The sequence below is a fragment of the Danio aesculapii genome, chromosome 24, assembly GCF_903798145.1.
Source record: "Danio aesculapii chromosome 24, fDanAes4.1, whole genome shotgun sequence".
Classification (NCBI taxonomy): Eukaryota; Metazoa; Chordata; class Actinopteri; order Cypriniformes; family Danionidae; genus Danio; species Danio aesculapii.
This window is the reverse complement of record NC_079458.1, coordinates 31165027-31180108: the sequence shown is the minus strand read 5'-3', so window position 1 is coordinate 31180108 and position 15082 is coordinate 31165027. Positions and strand designations below refer to the sequence as shown.

At 35.5% G+C, this 15082-nt stretch overlaps 1 protein-coding gene across 1 annotated transcript in view; it reads left to right on the top strand.

Annotated features, from left to right (window-relative positions):
- Positions 1-7312, top strand: part of jph1a (junctophilin 1a) — a 92421-nt gene extending 85109 nt beyond the window's left edge. The window contains exon 6 of the mRNA XM_056451098.1: positions 2035-7312. The gene's annotated coding sequence lies outside the window, so the exon portion shown is untranslated. The remainder of the gene's footprint in view (positions 1-2034) is intronic.
- Positions 7313-15082: the final 7770 nt, after the last annotated feature.

Sequence of the window (15082 nt, the reverse complement as noted above, 5' to 3'; positions counted from 1 at the left end):
AATAAATAAAGCATGAATCACAAAATACGTAAAATGGCAAAGTTGGCAATGCCAACATTATTGTTGGCAAAAATTTTTAAGAATGAGGTCAATAGGTGATATTTTGTAACAGTTTGTACGTATTCGACCACAGTGAGTCCTGACACTGAAAGAACATTTGGTTTAAAAGCATTTTTGATTTCCACAGGAAGTGGTTCAAAAGTGGACTGAGAATAGTGTTTATTTGATGACTGAATATACTTCAGATAAGTCTGTATTTAGTGATCAGATCAACAAAAACACCTTTTAATACCAAGTGGAAACAGAGCTCTAATTTCATTCATTCATTCATCATCGGCTTAGTCCCTTTATTAACCTGGGGGTCGCCACAGCAGAATGAACCGCCAACTTATCCAGCACATGTTTTACGCAGCAGATACCCTTCCAGCCGCAACCCATCTCTGGGAAACATCCATACACACTCATTCACACTCATACGCTATGGACAATTTAGCCTACCCAATTCACCAATACCACATGTCTTTGGACTTGTGGGGGAAACCAGAGCACCTGGAGGAAACCTACGCGAATGTGGGGAGAACATGCAAACTCCACACAGAAAGACCAACTGACCCAGCCGAGGCTCGAACCAGTGACCTTTTTGCTGTGAGGCAACAGAACTACCTACTGCGCCACCGCGTCACCCTATAGCTCTAATTTCCAAAAAGATATTTTCAAAACAGCTGCATTGTAAAAAAAAAACGTTAATTACACAGTTCACATTTTTTTCCAATTATTTACGGTTATGAATTGTATTATTAAGGTGGCTTAGTGGTTAGCATGGTTGCTTCATAGCAAGAAGGTTGCTGGTTTGATTCCCAGCTGGACAAAAAGGCCTTTCAATATGGAGTTTGGCTGTAGTATGTGAATGGGAGAAGGGTGTTTCCCAGCACTGAAGGGCATCAGTAAAATAGTTGTCAGAGAAATTGGTGGTTCATTCTGCTGTGGTGATCCCTGGGAGTGAGTGAGTGAATTGCATTATGGGATGTCATCTTTTGATGTTAAAAATTCAGCTATATATATATAAACAAAACATATATATATATATATATATATATATATATATTGATTTATTGATTTATTGATTATACTGATTTATTTTATCTTTGACATGATGGCAGTAAATAATATTTTACTAGATAATTTTCAAGACACTTCTATACAGCTTAAAGTGACATTTAAAGGCTTAACTAGGTAATTAGTTTAACTAGGCAGGTTAGGGTAATTAGGCAAGTTACTATATAGCGATGGTTTGTTCTGTAGACAGTTGAAAAAAATATAGCTTAAAGGGGCTAATAATTTTTACATTAAAATGGTTCATAAAAAATTAAACGCTGCGTTCATTCTAGCCGAAATAAAACAAATAAGACTTTCTCCAGAAGAAAAAATATTATCAGACATACGGTGAAAATCTTCTTGCTTCATCATTTGGGAAATATTTAAAAAAGAAAAAAAATTCAAAGGGGGGCTAATAATTCTGACTTCAACTATATATATATTTTTCTTTTTAGGCAATATAGATATATATGCATCAAGAGAAGCAAAAACATTGAAAATTTTAGTTGAAGTTTCGTAGGTTGTAATTATTTTTTTACAATATTTTGCTTGAATTTAATTGTATTATCTTTCAATTTTTAAATATGTTTGGTGACTAAAATATTATAATCAATATATCTGTTTAATAAATCTGTTTTGTTTAAATGCACTAAAACACATTGCCTATATTCACTATATATATAAATATATATATAAACAAAATAAAAATATAAACATTTTCAAGCTCAAAATTTGTTGAAGGAAAGATAATACAATTCAAAAAGTCTCATAATGCAATTCAAAAGACCAAAATAAATGAAGAAAATCATGAATCATAAAATACAGAAAAATGTTAATTTACAGACAATTTTTACAGTGTATTAAAAGTCACATCTCCCCATGTTGTATTTTCTTTTGAAGTACTGAAAGAATTAACCCCGTATTACATTTATTCTTCAGTGTTGGATGGAAACCCACACAGTTGTGTCAATGACCTTTCTGAAATCCAAACGGCAGCAGGCAGAGTCTCCAGAGGGCAGAGAAGCTGAAGAATCAACATCTGAAGAGTCTGAAACCCAGAGCATCATCCTCCACACGATGATGTCATGTGACTGAAAAAAGAGAGAGAGAGCGATAGAGAGAGATGAAAATATTTCGGGGGGGAAGAAAATGACCATTAAAGTGGAAACCGAAGAAGGGAATGCAGTGTAACGTGACTCATATCTGCTGATGGAAAGCCTTAATATCAGCCACTCTCCATAGGTCTCGGGCTTCTGGCAGAGACTTAACTGGAAATGTTTGATGATGCACTTTTGCATGATGGACACGAGCAGCTGCCTTACTCATTTACCATCTGACGTGGGACTAGGAGATGTGCTCGCAGTGCCAGAGGAATGTGTTCAGGGGACTTTGCTGAAGCGGGACGGAGAAACCAAACGCTCTCACCAGTGTCACTCGCCCGTCTTACACCCTCTACCGACCCATTTCTCTCATTCTGCTCCCTACTGTACTCACGGTTTGTTTGTTTTTTCATGAATCCTTTTTGTTTAGGAACCTCAATCAGAACTGTTTAAATTTAATATAAAGCTAAATCAATCCCACTCTTTATTTTTTCTTTGAGAGTATTTAAAATGAGATTTAAGAGGGAATTAATATAATATTTATTAAAATGTGCAATATGATTTATTTTTCTAACTGCTCGCCAATCAGGGGTATTGTATCTTTGTCCCATTTATTCTGGCTCTTTAAGGGAGGAAAAAAAAAAATATTATTATTTAAGGCTTATCCACATCATAAATGAAAACTATTTTAGTATCCACACCAAACAAACCAATTCAAGTACATTATAAGTTGCATTACTGTCGTCTGTCGCTTTAAGAGCACAAGCTCTTACATGATGGATTCTGATTGACTCTTTAAGTTCTTGTCAGTCATCCGCTGGGAGTTTTGTCGCCTGCGACTTTAATTGCACCTGCTCTTAAACACAGAGTTCTGATTGGCTGTTAATGTTTTTATATTTTTAAAACATTCTGAAAGTAATCTCAACTATTTTCTGTTTCATGACAACTATATTAGCATCTTCACTAATACATGATATCATTGTTTACTATGAGCGCACGTTGTAGTTTTGTGGGCCGCCACTTCAAATTCCCCACTCTTTAAATGAAGATTTTGATTGGCTGTTAATATTTTTTATTAAGTATTAAGTTGTGATGTGATTCTTTTACAGTCAATTTTAGAACTATACTGTTAATTATAATTACCATCATTGCTGTGAACAGGCATTTAAACCTGAGTATACTTTGTTTTTTGTGTATGTTAGCATATGCAAACATCCAAACCTTACATGCGAAAAAAATGGCTTTCAAATAGAGTTCCAGGAACAGATCTTACCAAAATCTGTACCTGACCTCTCACGTAATTTATACTAATTAAAATGCAATTATGACATATAACACAGGGAACACTGGGCTGTGGGATTTTTGAAGGGATGGTTCATCCAAAAATCAACACTAAAGTGGTCCTAAACTTTTATTATAATTATTTTTAAAGAATGTTGGGAAAAAGCAGTCATAGACATCAATAGTAGGAACAAAAATGCTATTATATTATATATTATTTAATACTACGATATTAAATATCTTCAGGATATCTTCCTTTTCATCAAGCAAGATTGGAACCTGTATAAGATGATTAAATGACTCCAAACGTCAAATTTTGGACCTAAATTTGCTTGGGAACTTGAATTTTGGGACAGTGAAGACCTTTAGTTGGGGGTATATTTTTGTTGTTGTTCTGCCTCAGCCCAGCTCAGGGTTGCAAACTTGTGGATAAACTAAACCATGTGAAAACAATTGAAACTTCTGACCATAAAATTTGCCTATGCATACCCATTATTACCAGAGTATAATGGGTTTTAAGAGTAAGGGGTTGTTCACATCAAGCAAGATAACTATAAATATAATGATAAAGACAATGTTCTAAAACGTTCTGAATGTAACAGGTCAGTCCACTGCTTTAACGGTAAAGAAGTAGAGAAACTAAATCATAGGGATCACTTTCAGAATGTTTTTTCTTTCAGCCAATAAAGTAAAACACTGACAGCCCGTTAGAATTCGTTGAAATTTAAAGGGCTTGGACCTACTAAAGTTACAGATGACATTGTGGAGAAGTTCACTTCTTGATGTTAAACCTTTTTTTCAAAGACTATTTAAAGATTTAAAGATCTTGTACAGTGGGTAGTGGTAAAATTGATGGACGCTATGCCAACCAAGCTAGCAAACTGACTCGTAAAAGTACCTCAAGTTTTGACATTGTTAAATTGCTTACTTTGTTAATGCTGAAGAAAAATAATTTGTGCTATTTATTTATTTATTTTTTTTTGCACTACACTAACTGCGAACACTAGATTCCCTGTTTGATTAGACTGATTACATGAGCTGGATTCACTGGTCGCATGTGCTATAAATAAAGCACACTGAGCACATCTGCATGGCTGCAAGAGGGAAATGCAAAAAGAAAAGCATTAGCTAAAAATAAACCGCTTGTCAGTTCAGACCCTGATATACTTCAAACAAAAATGATGTATTGTTCTTCGTTTGTGGGAAAAAAATAAGTTTCAATAGGCTGAGTGATGCTGTACAGTTTTCAAACACTCCAGCAACCCCACAATGCAGTAAGTAGATTTGTAAATGTGCCATGCTTGATCTCACGAGGAGACATAACCATTTTACGTTTTGTTAGATTAGTGGATAATTTGTACAAATTGAGAAAATGTAAAAGAGGCACCCAACCCCACCCCTAAGCCCAACCATAATTGAGGAGAAGCAAATCGTACAAAATTTTACAAATCAGATCGTACGACTTCATGTGAATTAGCCACTAAATCAAGAAGTTAGGAATTGCCGTGAGATAGCATTGGTCATGCTGCTCGCATGTACCGACTAAACTCAACAACAATGGCAGCTGTGAGAGAAATGCAGTTTCGTCAACATCTGGCAAACTCGGCACGCCGCATCTTTACATTGTTTCTGATTTGCTGTATACAAAGACAAAATGGTGCCACTGGTGTGCGCACACTAGGCATGGGATGATAATCGTTTTCAAGGTATACCGCGGTTTGAAAAAGTCAAAGTTTTAAAACCACCAAAATTTTCTGTAAAACCATTCCTAAGGTATTGTGTAAGTGTTTTACTTACATTTAACAGTAACAGTACAATAACAGTAGCTCCAACAGAAAAGATCTCCGAAGATGCCATTTTAAAATGTAAAGAAATCTGTGTTTTTGAAACTAATGAAGAGAGCAGAAGTCAATGATTCATTTGAATTATTTAACCTTAAATGGTCACTGCTCCAAAATAAATTAAATGTTTCTCAAAATACAATATAATGTGTTAAATGGGGGGAAAAGATTTTAGTTTTTCACCCAGACGTTTAAGAAGAATATATTTTAGAGCAGTGATCACAATACCATCGTACCATGAAACCGTGAGATTTTTATCCAAGGTTATCATACCATCAGAATCTTATACCGGCCCATGCCTAGAGCACACTCATAGAAAACAATGTTTACAGTTATAAAAGACGTGGCACACTCCGTTTGACCATTCGCAGAAAACTGTACAGGTGCAGATACATCTGTACTAGCTCAGCTACTCCACTCTCCAGTGTATTCATGTTGCTAACTTGGTGTTGTTGCTTTGAAAATTGTTCTCCTGTAAATATAAGATACCAATCAGTCGAATATCAAAGAAGGTGGAGCTCCAGAACACCCCCACTTATTGTGTAATTGCCACAGATCAATGGTAGTTCTAAGGAACTAAAACAAACTCGCCAAAACGTTTGCTTCAATGAGCAATTTCAAACTTAACTTTATTTTGGCTTGATTTTGTTGGAAACAGCCTCATTTTCATTTAATACTTTGATTTTTATCAGGGCCTTTATTGTTTGTTGGTGTGGACACAAATATAGTTACTGTATGGTTATATTTATAGTTACCATCCTTAGTGTGAACAGCACTCTATGATACAGGATATGGAATACATGATTTCCCACTCTTCAGAAATCACATCCACTCCAAAAATGAAAAAAACACACAAAAAAAAACTATGGAAAGTCTTATTAAGCGTGTTATTTCTTGAATTGTGGGAGCTGTGTTTGTTGTGCATGCAGTGTTGTTGTGCTTTACATGTCAGATTTTGACATGTGACGACGGCATGTTTGTGAGCTCGGATGCTTTGGATATCAGAAGTCAGGAAGGAGTAGGAGATTGCCTTGAAGAAGAGTCTTTAACTTCAGTTTACCTCAAAGCTAATCAAGGAAAAAGCCTCGAACCAGATGAAGTCTTTGTCTTAAATCTGTAGTATGCAAAAACTCTGACCGACCGAGTCATTGAGAATCGATTTTTTTTAAAACATGCCACTATAATGTAAAAATGATATATATTTTATTTTTTTCTTTCTTTCTTTTGGTACATCCTGAAATTTGACTCATAGTTATGTGAATTCTCCCAGTTCGGAAGGTTTATTTATTATGGATAGCGTTCTAGATATTGTTTGGTGAGTGTACAAGGGCTTTGGGAAAAAAAAAAACTTGGTTTCTCTTCTTCAAACCCTCATTTGCTTTTAGTTTTCGTTTGCATGGGATCTTTAAATGCACTAATGCGTGTATATTTGATTCAACACAACTATTCGGAGGTAAAAATATGTTTAAGCATAAAACCATGTACTGTTGAATGATGTGTTTTATTGGGTTGTGTTTGGATTCTGTGCAACAATGCGGTGCAATGTGTACGGGCTCTTTTTATATGTTTTCCGAAGGAGAGGTTTTGAGCAAACGGAGCTGGATGAGGAATTATTTTTCTAAAAACATGTTGCACAAACAGAAAGCATTTATATATGAGGTTTATTCTATTTCTAAGCATTTGTACTAAGCACAGCCATGACTATATGAAGTATTTTTCTATAGAAATGCACAGCTGTATTTTGACAAAAAGCAGTATATGGCTTCTTTATATCCAGCATTTTATCTCACACATCATCACAGTTCAGACTTCACATCAAATATTTCTGATTCAGTGTGATTTGAGGATGCAGGAATCCTTTTATGAACCTTCAATGTAAAAATAAATTAACAAAAAAAATCACTGTCACGTTTCGAGCCCACAGAGCCCCATGTATTTCTGTAATTTAAAGAGTTATGCTATTTATCTGTATAATAAAATGTTATGCCTTGTAAATCTGCTTTTTTCTCAGATTTTTTTTTTTTGGTGTGTTGTGTTATAATAAACAACCCTCAAGTGTGCTGACTTTATTCTACTGCAGTTCTTAAGGACTGCTTTAAGATTCACTAATTCTGATTCAGAGAATCAATTTGTGTAAATGGTTTTGTTTTGATAAATGATAAATTCCTGACCAAGAATCCAAAAAATTATGCTCATGTTATGGCTGATAACTGATAGATAAATACATTCATTCATTCATTTTCTTTTTGGCTTAGTCCCTTTATTAATCCGGGGTCGCCACAGCGGAATGAACCGCCAACTTATCCAGCATATGTTTTATGCAGCGAATGCCGTTCCAGCTCCAACCCATCTCAGGGAAACATCCATATACACTCATTCACTATGGACATTTTTAGCCTACCCAATTCACCTGTACCACATGTCTTTGGACTGTGGGGTAAACCGGAGCACCCGGAGGAAACCCACGTGAACGCAGAGAGCACATACAAACTCTACACGGAAATGCCAACTGACCCAGCTGAGGCTCGAACCAGCGACCTTCTTGCTGTGAGGTGACAGCACTACCTACTGCACCACTGCGTCACCCCGATAGGTAAATAAATTATAATTATTATCATTAACATATACATTTTATAATATATCATTCATTAATTTTCCATCGCTTTTCTGGGGCCGGGTCACGGGGACAGCAGTTTTAGGAGAGAACCCTAGAATTCTCTCTCCCCAGACTTCCTCCAGCTCCTCCGAGGGGATCTCGAGGCATTTCCAGGCCAGCCGAGAGACATAGTCCCTCCAGCGTGTCCTGGGTCTTCCCCGAGGCCTCCTCCCAGTGGGACATGCCTGGAACACCTCCCAGGAGGCATCCGAAACAGATTCCCGAGCCACCTCAGCTGACTTCTCTCGATGTGGAGGAGCGGCTACTCCGAACTCCTCCCACGTGACAGAGCTCCTCACCCTATCTATAAGGGTGCACCCTGCGAAGGAAACTCTCATTTCGGCCTATTGTATCCGAGATCTTGTCCTTTCAGTCATGACCTAAAGCTAATGACTATAGGTGAGACATAGATTGACCAGTAAATCGAAAGCTTTGCTTTTCGGCTTAGCTCCTTCTTTACCACTACAGACTGGTACATCGACCGCATTACAGCTGCCGCTGCAACAATCCATCACCATCCTTCCCTCACTCATGAACAAAACCCTAAGATGCTTGAACTCCTCCACCTGGGGTGAGGACTTGTCTCCAACCTGGAGATGGTAAACCACCTTTTTCCAGTGGAGCACCATAGCTTCGAACTTGGAGGTGAGTCTCATCACAGTCACGTCACACTCGACAGCAAACCGCCCCTGTGGGGTTAATATACCATTAATATAAAATATTTTTCATAATAGTATATCACAACATTATATGAAAATACTTAATAAACATATGAATCTTTTTATGAATATTTTTATATTAGCATTGTGTGTGAAAAACAAAATCAATTTGCATTAATCATTTGATATCCATTAGTAACAGACATTAATTTTAATAAAATGTAATCATTTATTAAATTATTTCATACTACTAAAACTGAATCTCAGCATTATAATATACAATGTGCAAAATATTGACATTTGCTAAAGATTAGATCAGATGCAATTGCTTTTACATGATTATTGTGTAAGATAAAAATGTAAAATATGAAACTTAAATGATTAGTGTAATGTAATGTGTATTTATATAGCGCATTTATTGTGTAATTTATTGTGTGGCATTACACCCAAAGCGCTTCACGATCATGAGGGGAGGAGGGGGGGGTGTTCTCTCCAAACCACCACCAGTGTGCAGCATCCTCTTGGAAGATGCGACGGCAGCCACAGGACAACAGCGCCAGTGCTCTCACCAAACACTAGCTAAAGGTGGAGTGAAGAGACAGTGATAGAGCCAATTCGGTGGATGGGGATGATTGGGGGGCCATGATCGTAAGGTCGGACTGAGGGACTTTTGGCCAGGACACCAGGGTTACACCTTTACAAGAAGTGCCATGGGACTTTTAATGACCACAGAGAGTCAGGACCTCGGTTTAACATCTCATCTGAAAGACGTGTATAAGACCAAAATGTAAAATATGAAACTAGATGAGCACAGACAATTAATTATCCATTATTAAATTATATCGATTAAATTAAAATGTCACAATCAATTGCTTTAAATGCTAAAGGTGAATCACAAACAATATCATTTGAAAAATAGTTGTTATTATTATACTATTATTTCATAATTAAAATGTCACTATATTTTAAAATGGGTAATATTTTTAGTCACACCTTATTTTGATGGTCCGTTCGTTGAATTTAAGTTGCATTGTAGCAACATGCCAGCTAATTCTCATTAGATTATAAGTAGACTGTTAGGTTGGGGTTAGGCTTAGTGTAAGTTGACATGTACTTGCAAAGTTTCTTATAGTCAGTTAAATGTCTGTTTTGCAGCAGTGTCAACAGATATTAAGCAGACAGTCTACTAATACTCAACCTGACCATCAAAATAAAGTGTTAACATATTTTTTATATAAACAAAAAGGATAAATAATGAAATATCCAATATTCAATTATATTGATTAAATAAAAAGTACAATAAATTGCACTGTAAAAAATGTAAGCATAATTCTTATTTCCTTTCGCTTTTTCTTGTTCACTCAACATTTGAAAACATCAGCTGCACTGACCGAAAATTATTTGTCAGTAATACTAAAAACATTAAGTTGGGTTACCATACAGTGCATTCAGAAAGTATAAGCGCTTCCCTTTTTCCAAATTTTTTTATGTTACAGCCTTATTCCACATTGGATTAAATTAATTTATTTCCTCAGAATTCTATGTACAATACCCCATAATGACAATGTGATTTTTTTTAATTGTTGCTAATTTGTTAAAAAAAAAACTGAAAAACCACATGTACATATGGGAAATATTGCCTGAAACACTTTAGAATTCATCTTGCTGTTTTTGTCAGCAGTCACATCATCAATAAATACATGAGAACCAGTTCCATTGACAGCCATACTTGCCCACGCCATGTCATTACTACAACCATGCTTCACTGCTTAGCATCATGAGCAGTTCCTTTCCTTCTCCATACTCTTCTCTTCCCATCACTCTGATACAAGTTGATCTTGATCTCATCTGTCCAGAGGATGTTGTTCCATCACTATTAAGACTTTTTTAGAACTCTAATCTGGCCTTCCTGTTTTTGAGGCTCACCAATGGTTTACATCTTGCGGTGAACCCTCTGTGTTCATTCTGGAGTAGTCTTTTCTTGATTGCTGACTCTGACACACATACATCTACCTCCTGGAGAGTGTTCTTGATCTGTCCAACTGTTGTGAAGGGGGTTTTCTTCACCAGGGAAAGAATTCTTCGATCGTCCACCGCAGTCGTTTTCCGTGGTCTTTCCAAGCCAATTATCCAATTACTTTTGGACCCTTAACAAGTGGGAGGCACATATTCAAACTGTTGTAATTCCTACAGCGTTCACCTGATTTGGGAATAAATGCCCTCAAATTAAAGCTGACAGTGTGCAGTTAAAGCACATTGTTCGTTTCATTTCAAATCTATTGGGTTGGTATATACAGCCAAAAATGTTAGAATTGTGTGGATGTCCAAATTTTTATGGACCTAACTGTATATACATAAGAGTTAAATGCAAATTAACAGTCCACATGTACTAAGTGTTTCTTTTTGTAGAGAGAACTAGGTAAATGTGAGATGAAAATTCACATTAAAAGTCTTTCTGCAGCTGTCCCCCAACAACCCCCACCCCAACACCCCCATCCCCCACTGAGTTGTTGTTGTTGTTGTTAATAATAATAATGACATTACTGTTATTATTGGTGTTACTATTATTTTTGTTGTTGTTGTTGTTGTTAAGGTTAGAAATACTGCAACCTTTATTTTTTTCAAGTGGTGAGGTCTGAGATTACCTCAGAGTAAGTTAACAAGCTGGCAAAAGCTTTTTTGGGTGAACTTGCAAATTTTTACTCACAAAACTAATCTTTTTAACTTAATGAGGAAAATTTTGATTTAGGTTGAGTTAAATGTGTTAAACGCAGTTGCATACTTTTTTACTGATTTTTGCCAACTTCAACTTTTTTCAAGTTGGATTTTTTACAGTGTGTTTGAATGGTAATTGCAAATTATTCATACATGAAATTATTGAAATATTAATTTATAAAATCAACACTTATTAACTGTTATAATATTTAAAAAAGCGATAAGCTACATTTTAATGTAGATTCATAAAAATAGCACGCAAAAAATGATATGACAAAAAGTTGTGAAAGTAGGTTACTTTAATAAGTTACTTAGGTTTTTAACTATTTTTAAGTTATAACAAATTTAACTTGCTATTGTTAGTCAGTTTGACGGATGTAAGTTGGGATGATTAGAAAAGTTCATTTGATTCAGCTAAATCATTTAGCTGAATCGCTTTTTTTATAGTGAACAGCTATTAAATTACTACATTATTGAATATTATAGAAATGAAAATGCACAAAAAATTAAAAAATAATTAAAAATCTCTCAAACTAACAAAAACAGTACTGATTCACACATATATTCACATGTGGTGTTATTCTGCAGCAGACAGAAGTACAGTAGAGTTATTCATATAGTTTGTTTCTCTGAACCCTCGCACTGTTTAAAATACCTTCCGCGTTTGACTTTTGCATGACTAAATGTAGCCATGCAGAGCGTCAAGAATCAGCTTCACATGTGAAATCTTAACCGTCTTCAGAGGCGAAGCTCAGCCAAAGTAACATGTGGCTCAAATTGGATTAGGACTAGTAAGCAGTGAAGGGATACGGCTAGTTATGTATTTTCTTAAAAAAGAGCTGCTAAGACGTTAGCATAGACTAAATTATCTGTCCGAGTTTAACTTAGAGCCATCTGATTGACTGATTTCCAGTCAGTTGACATTTTAATGCATTATATGTTAGCGAATCACACTTGTGCCCTTAATAGTGAGCACTATGAATAAGAAAAAGGTCTGAGTGTAGCGTTATAGACAAATGACTCACATTGCCAACGCTGGTTGTCTAAACAAACTTAGAGGAAATAAATAAATATCTTGATTATTTTAGCTACTGTAGTGTTTAGACTGACCACAGTTTATATATCAGATTAAAGCAAAGAAATCTTAATGTTTATTTTGTTACGTTATGAGATTTGCTCAAATTCATTCAGGGGATTTGACAGAAGCAATGAAATTTTTCTCCCATAATGTATTTGGGTCCATTTTCATCTGAAAAACATTTAGTATGAAATACATATTTTTTTCTTCAAATGTTCACAATTAAAAGATACTGCAATTTTTAAGAAATGTCTGCAGAAGAGTCAAAACTGTAATTAAAACATATTGTCATAATCTATACAGTTGAAGTCAGAATTTTTAGCCCCCCTTTGATTTTTTTTTTCTCTTTTAAATATTTCCCAAATTATGTTTAACAGAGCAAGGACATTTTCACAGTATGTCTGATATTATTTTTTTCTTCTGGAGAAAGCCTTATTTGTTTTATTTCGGCTTATTCGTTTTATTTATTTATTTATTTTTGTTAAATTTTTAACCATTTTAAGGACAAAATTATTAGCCCCCAGAACAAACCATCATTATACAATAACTTGCCTAATCACCCTAACCTGCCTAGTTAACCTAATTAACCTATTTAAGCCTTTAAATGTCACTTTAAGCTGTATAGAAGTGTCTTGAAAATATCTAGTAAAATATTATTTACTTTCATCATGGCAAAGATAAAATAAATCAGTTATTAGAAATGAACTATTAAAACTATTTTGTTTAGAAATGTGTTAAAGAAATCTTCTCTTCGTTAAACATACATTGGGGGAAAAAATAAACAGAGGGGCTAATAATTTAATAATTTAGGGTGGCCTAATAATTTTGACTTCAAATGTACATTTATAAATATATATAGCCCGTTCCACCACATACTGAAGGTGCTCTATTGAGTACAGTGAACTCATTGTCATGTTCAAGAAACCAGTCTGAGATGATTCGCGCTTTATGACATGGCCCGTTATCCTGCTGGAAGTAGCCATCAGAAGATGTGTACACTGTGGTCATAAAGGGATGGACATGGTCAGCAACAATATTCAGGTAAGCTGTGGCGTTGACACGATGATCAATCGGTACTAATGGGCCCAAAATGTGCCAAGAAAATATCAACCACACCATTACACCACCACCAGCAGCCTGAACTGTTGATACAACGCAGGACGGATCCATGTTTTTATGTTGTTGACGCCAAATTCTGACCCTACCATCCGAATGTTGCAGCAGAAGTTGAGACTCATCAGACCAGGCAACGTTTTTCCAATCTTCTATTGTCCAATTTTGGTGAGCCTGTGTGAATTGTAACCTTAGTTTTCTGATCTTAGCTGACAGGAGTGGCACCCTGTGTAGTCTTCTGCTGCTGTAGCCCATCCACCTCAAGGTTGGAGGTGCTGTTCTGCATACCTCGTTTGTAACGATTGGTTATTTGAATTACTGTTGCCTTTCTATCAGCTCTAACCAGTCTGGCCATTCTCCTCTGACCTCTGGCATCAACAAGGTGATTTTTCTCTTTTTCAGACCATTCCCTGTAAACCCTAGAGATGGTTGTGCATGAAAATCCCAGTTTTAGTGTTGCATTTATTTATTCATGACAGGCCTAAACCTCATTTTAAATCTTTAATTTAAAAAAAATCATAAAATATTAGGATATAACATTTTGTCAATAATAATTTTTTACCTGGCCCTTTTGTGGTGCTAAAACAAACAAGATCAATAGTTCATCGGTTTAGATCACTTTCCTGACTAATGAATTATTAACCTTTGGTTTAGCATTGATACATTCACTCTCAGAAATTAAGGTACAAACACTGAGGTACATTGGGGTGGTATCTTTTCAAAAGATACAAGTTTATATCAGGTCCACATTTACCTTACAGATATAGTTCACCTGAAAAATGGAAATTCTGATATCATTTACTTACCCTTCACTTGTTTCAAACCTTCACAAGTTTCTTATTCTCCTGAACACAAAGGAATATATTTTGAGAAATGTTGGTAACCTGTAACCACTGACTTCCACACCATGAACTTCAGTGGTTAGATGTTTTCAGCTTCCTTCAAAATATCCTCTTTTGTGTTTGACAAAAAAAATCATGACAGCTTTGGAACCACAAATTTTCATTTTTGGGTGAACTATCCCAAGGTACCTTGAGGTAGACTTTTGTCCATTTTAAGTACTAAAAAGTACTTTCAGGTACAAACATGGAGCTTTTTAAAAGATTCCACAGCAGTGACAGCTTGTGTACCTTTATTTCTAGGAGTGTAAGAATAAAAGCCTGCAGAGCTAAAGATCATCAGTCACTGGCTTCTTTCCATCCACACATGTGAAATATGAAGCGACAGAAGTGTTACAGGAGCTCAGGTCCAGCTTTAGGCTCAGAGGAAAACAATGATGAATCAAATATGACAAGCTGCTATTCTTTATAACAGAAAAGACACAGTGATGTCCACAATTATATATTAAAACCTAATGTCTTTCATTTATATTCTGCCAATAATAGAATGACATTTCTCAGCTGCTTCTGTCTACACTTTGACTCATCAAATTATTGATTTATTTTTCTTGAATGAGCCGCGTTCATTCTGCATAAACACTTCTTCAGATGATTTATTGACCTTTGTATCATATTATCAAAATGCATTATTGACTGTTTCTGTCG